The sequence below is a fragment of the Pseudopodoces humilis genome, chromosome 1 (assembly GCF_049639895.1).
Source record: "Pseudopodoces humilis isolate 2021_Gansu_Grassland_sample_001 chromosome 1, ASM4963989v1, whole genome shotgun sequence".
Classification (NCBI taxonomy): Eukaryota; Metazoa; Chordata; class Aves; order Passeriformes; family Paridae; genus Pseudopodoces; species Pseudopodoces humilis.
Genome location: NC_142200.1, coordinates 17,202,746 through 17,214,969, shown reverse-complemented (window position 1 = coordinate 17,214,969; position 12,224 = coordinate 17,202,746). Strand labels below are relative to the sequence as shown.

At 40.6% G+C, this 12,224-nt stretch overlaps 1 long non-coding RNA gene across 2 annotated transcripts; it reads left to right on the top strand.

The window, feature by feature from the left end:
• Window positions 1-3,831: 3,831 nt before the first annotated feature.
• On the top strand, window positions 3,832-10,203 carry LOC148185017 (uncharacterized). 2 transcript variants are annotated; one of them, XR_015774090.1, is made up of 7 exons: window positions 3,832-3,861; window positions 4,394-4,498; window positions 4,677-4,741; window positions 6,757-6,870; window positions 7,742-7,835; window positions 8,999-9,101; window positions 10,122-10,203. It is a non-coding gene; the product is annotated as an uncharacterized LOC148185017 (long non-coding RNA). The 2 variants fall into 2 exon arrangements; XR_015774089.1 differs by lacking the exons at window positions 8,999-9,101; window positions 10,122-10,203 and having other exon boundaries at window positions 7,742-8,235.
• Window positions 10,204-12,224: the final 2,021 nt, after the last annotated feature.

Below are 12,224 nucleotides of genomic sequence, written 5' to 3'. Positions count from 1 at the left end.
AGTCCCCAGCAAAGTGACACTCTCACAGGGAGATAGCCTGGCCTGGCAATATTCCAAATAAGCACTTTGGGTGTTGCCACCCTCTTTGTGAGGGTAAAGGAATTTATATGATAGAGACACAGATCATGTGGTGCCTGTTGGGTCTGGAACTGGCAAGCAGATGGTGTTCTAGTTTGAGTGTTAGCACAGGCACAGCCACTCTACCTCATGGGAGCTAAATTACTTTCCTACCCTTTATTTATGATTCCTCTTCTTCAAAGGTTTCCACCCAGTCTCCATAACAAAGTTAAACTCAGAGCATTTGTTTTGTTCTCTGCCAGCAGTTTCATCCTTCATATCCAGATCTGAAACTGACTTGAGCACTGTCTCCTGCCTGGAATGACAGGATAGGAGATAAAAGATAATACTTCTCCCTAAAAGCATTATTCTTCTATTATAAACAAGAATAAGAAAATAAACTTCACTATAATATGGAATTATGGTTTTCACAGAAGAAGTGTTTTATAGTGTTTGCAGATTTTGCTGTTCTTCACCAGAGGCTAATGAAAGGATGAGAGAAATGAGCATTATGATGCAAAGGAAGACCAACCAGACATGGTTAAAAACCAGTATAGAAGGGGTAGATACCATCTAATTACAGCACTAAATAATTACAGTTCTGTAAGTGCCTGTCTCAAAGATTCTGACTGTGCTGAAGTGCTATTAAAATTCTCTCTACCACCAAATTCATCAAACACAAATATACCCGTGGTGACCTCTGTGTGCTTAAAAGCTTTGCAGAACAGCATTGGCTAATTAATTACAAATTTATTTTTAAATAAGAAGACACTAGAATGGATTTTCTTCTCCCACTTAATGAGAGCTGTATAAAGTCATATTTTTATGATTATGGTTTCAGCAAAATAGCTGGAGACCTGTCGGTATTTCAGAAATCCAATCTCTAAGACTGTGCCAGAAGCAACAAGTCTACATGAACATATTAAATCACAGTGGGGAAAAAAAGACTGCATCAAAAAATACCTCAAATAAGAAACAACTTCTTTTAATTCTTTCTACTTCAATACTCAAAAGACACTCTTTGAAGGGATATCCCTCAGTAAATCCAAGCAAACACCATGGATATATAGGACAGCTGCCATCAGCAAAGCAGCTAAATGTAAATTTAGAATGTATATTTCATAAGGCTAACAACAAAAATCTGTGTTTATTAACAATGGGTGTAATCCACATACATTGATATCAGTAAGAGAAATTAAAAACAGATAGTCTCTGAGCTCTGCAGCAGGGATTCCATCCCCAGACTTCTGGGTGAAAATATTTTTCTCTCTAGTGTGTTCAGAAGGACATACTTATTTTTCCCCTGAAGGATAGTGTCTCATGCATCATGTCATTTATTATTCCTAATTGTGCTGTTCATGCTGCAAATCTCATTAGATGGTTTTTGGCTGGAAGGACATCAAAGTTTTATTTCTGACTTCAGTTGGTTTCCTTTGTTCACTAAGACAAAAATATTGAAACTCTTGGGTGACATTAAGATTAGCACAAGTCCCCACCATCCAGGTGTCCTTTATGATCTCCAGAATATTTGTTTTGTGGAGCTGCTGTTTTAAAAGACTGAATTTTCACAAGGCTTACACTTGACAGGTACATGTCTCTGTTAAATCCTACCTCTTAATTCTGGCATCAGTGAGGGCATCACAGGGGCATTGTCCTGTAGTCAGTGCTCTCTGTCGTAATCGTAAGAATCAATGAGTCTTTATGTGGATGCCCATGCAAAAATGTCTTTGAGTATTTATTTCCATGAGTGCTGCTCTGAAGTTTTGTAACCTGTTTATCACAGTTTCTGGGAAGCTCATGGTCTTGGCTGTGCTTACTGCCACAGTACAGGCAGGGCTGAGACTGCCCATGATGAAGGCACAGTGCGTTTAATAAACACCTTCGAGACTGATATGTTATCTGGCAGATATATATAGAAGATATATATATGTATACAGATATACAGATATATATGCAGATATATATAGAAGATATATATATATATATATATATATACACAATCACAGAATAAGCTGAGTTGGAAGGAACCCACAAGGATCATTGAGTCAAACTCCTGCTGGCTCTGCCAGGACCATCCTCAAAAGTCATGCCATGTGCCCAAAAGTATTGTCCAAACACTTCTTGAGCTCTGTCAGGCTGGTGCTGTGACCACTTCCTTGGGGAGCTGTTCCAGTGCTCAGCCACCCTCTGGAGGAAGAACCATTTTCTAAAGTCCAACCTAAACCTCCCCTGATACAACTTCAGGCCATTCCCTTGTCCCTGACTGGACATCACAAAACAGGGATCAGTGCCTGCCCCTCCTCTTCCTCTCATGAGGAAGCTGTAACTGCAATGAGGTCTCTCCTCAGTCTCCTCCAGGCTGAACAGACCAAGTAACCTCAGCCTCTCCTCACAGAGCTTCCCCTCAAGGCCCTTCACCATCTTTCTTGACTTCCTTTGGACACTCTCTAACACTTTTCTGTCTTTTCTTGTGGCACCCAAAGCTGCCCCCAGTACTCAAGGTGAGGTTGCCCCAGAGCAGAGCAGAGCAGAGCAGAGCAGAGCAGGACAATCCCCTCCCTTGCCCAGCTGGCCATGCTGGGCCTGATGCCCCCCAGGACAGGGCTGGCCCTCCTGGCTGCCAGGCACAGACCCACAGGCAGCTGCTGCACCCCTGCTCAGCCCAAGTTGGATCAAGCACAGGGAAGGCTGCAGTGTCCAGGCTGCCCATGTCCCTCAAACCTGTGCTGCAGGGCAGAGTCTGCTGCTGAGGCACTGACACAGGTCTGCACAGGGGTGTAAGTGAAGGGATGTCAGGATGAAAAATGAGGGATGGGACCACCATGATATTTAAGATGATTTATTGCTTAAGTAAGCCAGATAACATATCAGTCTCGAAGGTGTGAGATTTAGAGAGAAGCAACAAGTCAGCCATAGCTTAAGGTAGTCACAGGTTTCTTCTTCTCACAGCAATATATAACATTTTGGTCCAATAGACAGTTGACATGAAACTTGTTTCCAGTTACTAACCTATCACTTTTGCTTAATTTTGCTGCACTGCCTCTGTCTCTTAGCCACTAAGCTGACAGGTCACGTACTCATACACACACCTCTATTACAGCTTCTAGATCCTTAGCCTACCCTGTAAGTCACACTATTACAGCTTAAACTTCTCACTATTTTACTTAATATAATTTCTTACTTACTCAATATAATTACTTACTTACTTAAAATTATAGGAACTTAAGTTTATAATTTTTCTACTTAATGTTTGTGTACCTTTATCATTACATTAACCCAAGCTCTTTCCAAGGCTGCAGATTAAACCCTTTAGCACCTGTGGAAGTTTCTGTTTTTCCATTTCCTACAAGGAGAGCCCTGCTGTGCAAAGATACTGAAGAAACAAACTTTCTGGAGAATTTTCCTGATGCCAAATGAGGCAGTCGCATTGGAGCACAAATTCTTCTTGCAGTTAAAATTTCCAATCTTCTTAATGTCTTGGGATTGTTTCCAACAGAAAATTTCTCCCAGTTTGTTTATTCATTTTCAGGAAAGTTTCCACTACTTAGAGCGAAACTACAGAGTATTTCTTTATGTCCTGGGTTCTATTGAAATTTTTTTTTTCCACTGTTTAATTGTTGTTTCCCCAGTAATGTGTCTGGAATAGGCTAATGAGTGAATTGAAAAATGTGTGGTTAAGCAACAGGTTCTTTGCATTACCAAGGACTGTGTCTTTATGAGGTTTGAGTACTTAAAGCTTACACAGTTTGTTTGGCAAAGGATTAATAGAGGTAACGTTCAGATCCACCTGCTTATTTTCCCCAGGTAGCTCTCTAAAAGAGAAACAAGTTCCGAGGGGAAAAGGGGAAATTTTAATTAAATTATGAATCACTGTAAAAGTTGAAGTGGTGTCTTACAGTGGTGTTTTTTACAGAATAATAAGGGGTTCCAAACCTAATTCTTGTGTCATGAAGAGAGAATGTCACGTGAATCATTCTTTATCAGTGTAACTAGGAGCTGTACCAAGCTAACCCATCATTGCTCCAAGCTTTAGAATGTCATTTTTCATAGTCCCTCTTAATTAATTAGAATTAATTGAAAATTAATGTCATGTTTTACTGATCAGGAATGGAAGGAGAAGGCAAAAACACCTTCTGCTTCTTCATCTGTTACCATCAATCCCATTGATAAACAGAAATAGCTCAAAAAGTGATTTGGTGTTTTTTTTCCAAGTTGGTTGAAATACAGAATATTAATTACTTATGCATAGAGTAATTACTCTGTCTGTTGATCCAGCTGGTAACAGAAATGAAAGAAAGCAGTAAAAAGATTGTGTAGTACAGAATTTTCTTTTCAGGGTGAATAGTTTCAGAATAGCAGTGTTGGACCAAGGAAAACCACAAGACTGCACTACACTGTATCGCCTTTAAGAATTCCACAAGAAACTGGAGGATAGAGCTTGGTAAGAAATATTTTTTAATCTGAATTTCTGAACAATTTGAATAATAATTCTGAGTAATTTGAATCAAGAACATGGTTTGGAACTTGCAAATTGAGGAGACAAGTATGTGAACCAGAGATAAAGATACCAGAGTCCATCACAACATGTACCACTTCCAGCTCCTTTTCCCTCCCTTCAGCTGCCACTGATTCTTGAATAAATGAGCATGAGGACTGAGCAAGGAACATCCTTGATTTTACACAGGTTAGTTGTTTTCAAAGATTTGCTAAGATTCCTGCTTACTGTATTAAAACTAAATTATTCCTAACTGGATGAGTAATCAAAGCTGCAAAATGCTTATGTTTGGGTGGCTAATCAGAGCTGCAAACTGCCTTGTTGCTTAGAGCTAGACATGCTTTCATGTTAAGCTGGATAATTAAAATTGAATATTTTCCTGTGCAAAATGAGATACTCAAGGCCTAATTTTTAAAATATTTTAGCATTAGCATCTTGAATCCTCTGTGAAGCTAGAGAGGAAGAACTAAAGAGTCTTGTAAGTACCTAGGCTTTGAATTAGGATTTATTTTCTGCCAGTGGAAGTTCAGCTTTTCAAAGTATTCAAAGTTAGAGAAAGATTCTTAAACAGTGTCTGTCTCAGAGATTCCATCTCTTTCAGCTAGGAAAGATAAATAAACCCACACAATTAGATGTACCTGCTTCAGTCACAGTAAATATTAGAGTAATGGAGGACTTGGTAATTTTTGTCACCAGTGCCTGGTACTTGTGGAAGTGCTTTTCAATTCTGAGCACTTCAGACATAAAACAGGGTCACCAGGCAGGGTGGGTGAGTGTGGGGAAGGGGACTTTCAAAGCAGTTCATTGCATCATCCAAGACCTGTGGGATAAAGCATGCAACATCCAGATATGAAGTGACAGAAAACAGATATGAGCAGCACAGAAGGCAAAAAAACCCCAACAAACCATCAGCAGGCATCTGGGTCAGGGCTTGAAAAGGCAGAAGTTTAATTAATTTCAAACCCAGATAATTAACTAGATTTTTAGCCATGATAATTTGGAGTGCAATTTGTGATGTCTTCCTGTCATCACTGCTGAAAGTGAGCGTGAACAAACCCATTCCCTCTCTAAGAAAATAAAGGCAATGCATCTAAATAAGCAAAGAGTACTTGGATGTTGCAGCTCCTCTTCACTACATTTAGCCAAGTACTAAATAAAGCAGAGGTACTTCTGTTTTCCAGTCCTAATCTCAAAAAATCCCCTTGCATTTCAGATGTGCCAGCACAGATGAGGGGGGACAGGATTCCATCTGTATGATGGTGCTTCTGCCCATGAAAATGACTCCCTCTCTGTGCTCAGTGTTGCAGAGCACGTGCAGGCCCCTCTCCGGCCGCATTCGCTCCCAGTCTTGCCTGTGCCAACAACAAATGACGCATTTCACTCAGGGAGGTCCAGCTCCTGGGCCTAGGGATATCATATCAAGTGTTAAGTTTCTAAAATTTCCACAGACAGCCTGATTGCCAAGGCTGGTTATAGCCAATCTTCACCATCGTCCTCTTAAAATCCTCCTCCAGGTCCATGCTGTCCGGCAGCCTGGTGTCCTTTCCCTCCTTGTGCACTTCCATGCTCTCTCTGCATGTCTGACTTCAGTCAGATACCAGACTGGACACAGATTACACCTATGTGTATTTAAGTGTTTAGTCAATGAAAAGCACACTCTTTGGAACAAATTGTTCCACACTTATTACAAAGAGAGAAGTCAATCCTGTTTCATAGAGATTTCTTTGAGGGACTTCCTGACACTGGTGTGAAAGAAAAGTAGCTGTGATTAAAGATGTCAGAGCTTTGCCTCAGCTGTGGCATTACTAGGGTTTCTTTCCTTTCTCAGTATCTTATTTTGGTAAAATTTATAGAAAACATACTTTTTAGAGCTCTTCATGTCCCTGTTGAACTGGGTGGAAATCAATCAATGTAGAAAACCAAGTGAAAACTAAACTAATTTTTCATTTAGTAAGAATGTGTGTTTTTTAATTTGGTTGAGAGAACAATCAAGCTGAGAGCATTCTTTACACTTTGTAAAAAAATATATATCTTCCAAAAATTCAGTGAGTAACAATTGCAAATGGCACTGGAATGCCATGGCACATCAAAGGATCAAAGATTGCTCTCATAGAGAATGAATGGCAGGTGTGCAATGAGCTAAACATAGTCTTTTGTGGTGTCACTGAGCATACCACAGAAAACACATCCATTTCCTTTTGCAGATGAAAAGACGAAAAAGAGAGAGGATGAACCAGGCTGCCAAGATCCATCTTTTTTGATGTAGTGAAAACAAACCCCTGTCAACTAGAGTCTCTCCAGGTGTCACAGAAAGAAAGGTAATAGGTTTATTCCTACAGAGGTGATACTTCTAGGATATTAAAAAAATATCTCTTTTGTGCTTCTTCTCAGGTTCAGGCTTCTTTTTTCCTTTCTCCCCTCAAGTCTTTCTAGTAGCCCACTGGAGGTACAAACCTCCTCAGGCAGACAAAAAGCAATCTCTTGTGGTCTGGTTTGCTGCCCCCTAAAGGCACATGAAAACCACAAAAATTATGTCTCAATTTGGACTGTCTTCAATATTTTGTTCTGTTCTGGAAGCAGAAAAGGAAAATTTTCTCCTACCAGTGAGTTGTCCCTTGGAATGAATGCATACCTGGTGATCTCTGAGTGAGAGTCTCAGAGAGCAGGACAGAGCTGGGAGGAACTTCCCTGGCTCCACAGCAAATGGCAGCAGGGACAGATCAGAAGCCATGCAGGGAGAACACACTGAAAATGAGAGCTTTCCAGAATAACTGCATTTTCAGATTTCAAATAAAACCTTACAGAACCCCCAAAGATTGTAAACGTGCTGTTTAACTCCTCTCACAACAAAACTTTGCTGTGAGCTTCCCGGGCTTTCTAGGAGAATACCACCATCTCTTTTCAGCTACTTTACTGAGGAGCAGTCATAAAGAAACACCTAAACCCACCCCATCAGGAGAACCAGGTGGGATGAAAGTTCTCCTTCCCCCAGTTATAGCATAAATTTTAGCACAACTTCATTTATGGTGGAGTTGGGTATTCTCCACAAGAGCAACTGCTTCACTAAGAAACGTTTAATACTGTGAATCAAAGACCTTTTAAAATGTAATTTATTGTCAAAGCAGAAAGCTTTAATTCTCTTGGCTTTTGTTAAACAGCCCTTCCTCTTTCTTTTATATATGGCTGCAGAGAGGAACTCCAGAACCCATCTGTTAACGGTGCTGACCTATAGCCAGTTCCTTGGTGTTCCCTTGGCCTCATCCTAGAAAGGCTAAATGTGTCTGTGAGTAAATCTGAATTCTCTCCAGGAAGGAGAAACTCTAGCAGCTGTAAATCTGGGATATAACCCTGTGTCAGGTGTGACTGAGCCAGCACATGCCAGGGAAAAGGCAACCAGGCATCCATTCTCCAGCAGACTCAGAAGAACGTACACACTGCTCGTCTCAGTCAACACCAGAGCAGACTGAAAAAATCAAGATTTACATTTTCCTTTGGGTTCACTTTTTAACCCTGTATCAACAGCATTTGAGCCCAAGGGAAAATCCAGCACATTACAATTTAACATGAGAGCTGTGGCCAAACAGGTGTGACCTGAGCCACTCCTGCCAGCAGAGAAAACCTGTCATGGTTTCACATACCTGTTTAAAACCTTAAAATGAGAAGAAACAAACTCTACCAAGCAAGACACCAATTTCATGTTTATCAGCAGCACCATAAATAAATGGCTGTACATAAATAAGAATCACTAAATCCTCTAGTTTAGGCAGCCAATTTGAAGGCAGTGTGAAGATATAATTCATCCTAGGTATTAATCCTCAATAAGGGGTAGTAGCTAAATCATTTATATTTATATATAGAACCAGGTGTACAGAGTACTTCACAAACACATGGATCCCAAACAGCTGATGATGTGAAAGTCTGAACTTGCCAATATTTACTTTCTGGCATGCAAATGAAAGCCAGACAAATCTCTAGCAGCAAAAAGAAGTGAGATCCATACGGAGAATATGAATTGAGCCAAGTAATTTAAGATTTATGTCATATCTTTACAGGCAAGAGCTTTCTACCCATATTGAATCTTGACCTATGTTTTCACACTCTTAACCTGAAGATTGCTAATGGATTTTGTGTCTTTAGATTGTTGAGGAAATCACTGGGTTCATAAATCCCCGGGATTTGGTGTCAACAAAGCAGCTCAAAAAATTAATCTGTCCAGTAATATCACTGTCAAAAAAATCCAAGTTGAAGCAACAAAAAATGTGTTTCAGCATCTCTAATCCCACTCAAATTTTTATTGACTGACCAAAGGACCTTGAATTTTGAGGGCATCACAACCATATTTTGTGGTTGTTTTTCCCCCAGCTTACTGCAGTCCCTGTTTGATGATTTACAGTATGTGGCTGCCTTTCAGATGAAGCCAGACACTTTCTTCTCTCTTGATTACAGTGAAATTTGGAAGGTGGTATAGACCCATGCTGTGATACTTAGCCTGGCTAGGAACTCCTCAGCCTGCCACACATGTTACCAAGCAGCTGGAATGGTTAAAAAGGTAATTACAAATGGTAAAAAAAGTAATTACAAACAAACAAACCAACAGCTCCAAAAAACCAAAACAAAAAAAGAAAAATAGGAGATGGCATCTGAACAGGATGACCACAGAGTATGTCTTTGCAAACTGGACAACTCAGAACTTGATGTAAAAGAAAACAGGTAGAAAGGGAAGTCAGAATGGATATAAACAGTTATTTCATCTAAAGATAAATGCATCCCCTATGCTCTCCCCAAGAGAAACACAAACATTAAAATGCCAGATGATGTACATGTATAAAAAAACGCTTGTGCAGACAACTTATTGACAGTCACATCAGCAATAGGTTTGAGCAATGTGTTGAGACCAGAGCACATTCTCCACATTCACCACTTAGACACAAGTCTGTCCAGGCCAAATTGGAGCTGGCAGAGATGCTCAGCAAGCCACTCTCCATCATTTACCAGCAGTCCTGACCAAATCCAAGGTGTCCAGTTGACTAGAGGTCAGCAAGTGTGACAGCCAGGGACAAAAAGGGTGGGAAAGAGGATCCAGGGAACTACAGGCCTGTCAGCCTGAGCTCAGTGGCAGAGAAAGCCATGGAGCAGATCACCTTGAGTGGCATCACATGGCACAACAGAACAACCAGGGGCTCACACTCGGCCGGTGTGGATTTGTGAGAGGCAGGTCCTGCTTGGCTAACCTGATCTCCTATAACAAGGTGAGCTGCTTGGTGGATGAGGGAAAGGCTGTGGATTTTGTCTGCCTGGACTTTAGAAAAACCTTTGTCGCCACTTCCAATAGCATTCCCCTGGAAAAGCTGGCTGCTCATGGCTTGGACTTCTTCAGGTTAGTGGAGATATTGAATGCTGCTGGTTGTCAGTTAATTCATATCTGGTTACATCTCCTTATAAGTTTAGCTATACCACTCTCCAGTCTCACATGAATATGATGTGATATTTAATATTCCTTCAGAGTAATCTACACAAACAGTGTGATGCACTATTACTGTTTGTCATGCCTCTTCCTTTTCTTTCCTAGGAAAGCACAACATTAAGAAGTCCCACTCACGTGGGTTAGGGCATATAGGCCCTGCAGAGTCTCAGCCTACGTACAAAGAAACCACTACTGAGCAGCTTTGCTGGACTGTTTATGTTCTGCTGTGGAGAATTTACAGTTGAATGTACAGAGAATGTACAATTTGTACAGTTTCCAGGGCATGTCTTTCCTGATAAATGTTTTGTCTTCTGACAAAGAGGCAGAGGAAAGGAAGGAATCTTGTATACAAACTTTTAATATTTTTACAAAGGTGGAAAGCCTGTATTTTGACTAAAAGTGATTAGTGTCTCTGAAAGATTCTTTTAATTACTCTGATTCAGTAATTAAAGAAGTTAATATTGATGTTAATACAATATCTTTAGAGGCTAAGACAAAACACCTGTAAACAGCAGGAAACATAGTATGTACAGTAGCTACAGAACAGCACAATATATAAAAATTAAACAAGCTCGTTTTAATATTATGCATATTTCAGTCTTAGCAGAAGCCCCAGCCTTTTTTCCAAGTCCTTTATAAGGATACCTTCTCTGAAATTTTAAGCTGGATGCTGGCTGGGTGTTATGCCTCTCAAATGTTTGTTTATTGATTCAGCTGGTTTCTTAAAGCACCAGCATGAGAACATCTGAACCCCAGCAGGCTCATATATATATCAAAGCTTAGAGTTATTAATTTCCCTAAGCAGTACAGCCATTTGTAACCCACTGCCATATGGCTCTCTTCTCATCATCTGTGCACATTTGCATGCACATAAACACACATGATACTCAATTCATTTAAAATACACCCTTGTCTTCCTCTGAATAATTTTCTCAGTTGGCAGTAATCATATACCCTGTTTCCACTCAATTTTAATGGGAAAATTTTAAAACAGCTTAAAAGACAGTGTACCTTCCTTGTCCTGGCTTTTGAAGAATTTCCCTGAATGTGGGTTCTGAATGTGCTGTCATCACAGGAAATCTAACCCACACCATAGCTAAAGGCACAAAAGTTTCCACCATTAAAACAGAGAAGGAAGTGAAAGTTGGCTCAAAAGGGAAGTTAAAGCAACACAGCTTAGCCACGGCTCAAAAAACAGCGCTGTCTCTCACAGAAACCCTTTGGACCAGACCTGCTCATACCTATCATGCTACCTTCAAACTCATCTTCTTACAACTCTTCAAACCCATTCCCAACATCTTTTAGCCTTCACTTTCCTGCCACTGGAAACATGTTTAGCATTTACCTGTGCATGAAGATGGGGAAATCCTCCAGCAATCCTGCAGTGGGCAATTCAGAAGTTCCTTCTGAGCTGTTCAAGCACACACCCATCGCCTGGGATGCACAGACCCATTTCCTGAAGCCCAGGGGCTCAGTTTTGGCATTGTCCTAGTTTTGGCTGGAATAGAGTTAATTTTCTTCCTTGTTTGTGCTGTGGTTTGGATTTAGGAAGAGAATAGTTTTAATAACACCCTGATGTTTTAGTTACTGATGAGCATTGCTGACACCAAGGCAAGAACTTTTCAGCTTCTCACCCCACCCTGAAGTTAAGGAGGCTGGGGTGTGCACAAAACGCTGGGACACAACTGGGACAGCTGACCCCAAGTGGACAAAAGAATATTTCATATTATATGGTGTCATGCTCAGCATATAAAGCAGGGGGAAATCTGGCAGAGGATCACTGCTCAGGAACTAGTTGGGCATTGGTCAGTGAGTGATGAACTGTATTTTGCATTACTTGTTCTGTACAACAATATGTTGTTGCTGTTAATATTATTATTTGTAGTAGTATTTTCTCTTCCGTTTCTGTATTATTAACCCATTTTAATCTTAACTCACACATTTTACTTTTTTCCCTTAATTCTCTCCCCCATCCTACTGGCAGTGGGGAGTGAGGGAATGGCTGTGTGGTGTTCAGCTCCCTGCTCTGTTAAACCACGACAGCCACAACCACTCAAGGCAAACCCTGGCTGTGGTGTGTGGTTGTAAGTCCCAGCACATGACAGTTTCCTCTAACTGAATGGCAGAGACACCAAGAGCTGGCCACAACCTGGCAGGTTAAAGGAAAGCCAGAGCTGTACCATTTGGTACCAGCACCACAGCTGGCTA